This window comes from Colobus angolensis, unplaced genomic scaffold (assembly GCF_000951035.1).
Source record: "Colobus angolensis palliatus isolate OR3802 unplaced genomic scaffold, Cang.pa_1.0 Scaffold25, whole genome shotgun sequence".
Taxonomy (NCBI): Eukaryota; Metazoa; Chordata; class Mammalia; order Primates; family Cercopithecidae; genus Colobus; species Colobus angolensis.
The window spans coordinates 4,961,936-4,963,387 of NW_012115710.1; positions in this window are offsets into that span (position 1 = coordinate 4,961,936).

A 1,452-nucleotide genomic window follows, 5' to 3' on the forward strand; every position below is an offset into this window, starting at 1 on the left:
ACTCCGTCTCAAAAAAAAAAAAAAAATACAAAAATTAGGCGGACATGGTGACGGGTGCCTGGAATCCCACCTACTCAGGAGGCTGAGACAGGAGAATCGCTTGAAATCCACAGGCGGAGGTTGCAGTGAGCTGAGATCACACCACTGCACTCCAGCCTGGACAACAAGAGTGAAACTCTGTCTCAAGAGAAAGAAAAAAGAAAGAAAAGAAAAGAAAGAGAAGGGAGGAAGGGAGGAAGGAAGCAGGAATGGAAGGAAAGAAGACAGATAAAGAGCGCCAGGATTAGCAGGGTGTTCTAACCCCTTAGTGCCTCTCTCCACACCCCCAGCAGAGGGCGACCGGGACTTCTTTCCTGGGAGTCGCGGTGATCAATCCCCTCCACTTCCCTCGAGCCCATCCGATGGGGCTATTTTTATGCAGTGTCACCGGACACCAGTGCCTAGAAGGCCACCGTCTTGTCTCTACGCCCTTCAGTTCCTGAGAATGACCCTGTGGCATCTCCCCGGCCCACACCCCCACCCCCACCCGTTCCTGGCAAGCCCAGCCTCCTTTTGCGAGAGTCAGCCACAGCTCAGGCCCTGCTGGGTCTCAGACAGTCTTGCGAAGAAGCCAGGTAGAGACTCTAGGGTGAACTCTGGGGAGAGAATGGGGCGTGCGTGCACTGCTCAGTGGTTTGCAGCTGCCAGAGTGACCCTAGGACGGGACAGCCACCGGGACTGTGGCAGGACCCACATGGGGTGATGGTCAGGGAGAGATTCAGAGATTATGACTCCCGAGACTCTAAGTCCTCTAGAGACGCTAAGGGGAGACCCAAAGGGGAGGGGGAGAGGAACCCTGAGGCAGAGGCATGGAGGGCTAAGAGATAATGAGCAAAAAGAGACCTAGAGAGGAGAGACAAAGAGACCAAGAGAGACAAGAGATAAACGGAGACAGACCAAGAGTCAAAATAAAGACGGAGATCAAGACGTAGAGGCTGGACGGACCCATACAGAGACCCCAGAACGACGAATCTCAGAAATAAATGGCTCATGGAGATACTCAGAGATACATCCCAACAGAGACAGAGACCCACAGGGGACAGCTGGACACAGACACACAAGAGAGAGACAGATGCAAAAAGGCAACTCCAGGCCGGGCGCGGTGGCTCACGCCTGCAACCCCAGCACCTTGGGTGGCCAAGGCGGAAATATCACTTGAGGTCAGGAGTACCAGAACTGCCTGGCTAACATGGCGAAACCCCATCTCTACTGAAAAAAAAAAAAAAAAAAAAAAAAAAAAAAAAATTAGCTGGGCTTGGTGCTACCTGTAATTCCAGCTACTAGGGAGGCTGAGGCACGAGAATCGCTTGAGCCCGGCAGGCAGAGGTTGTTGCAGTGAGCCGAGATCCCGCCACTGCACTCCAGCCTGGGCAACAGAGGGAAACTGTGTCTCAAAAAAAAGAAAGGAAAGAA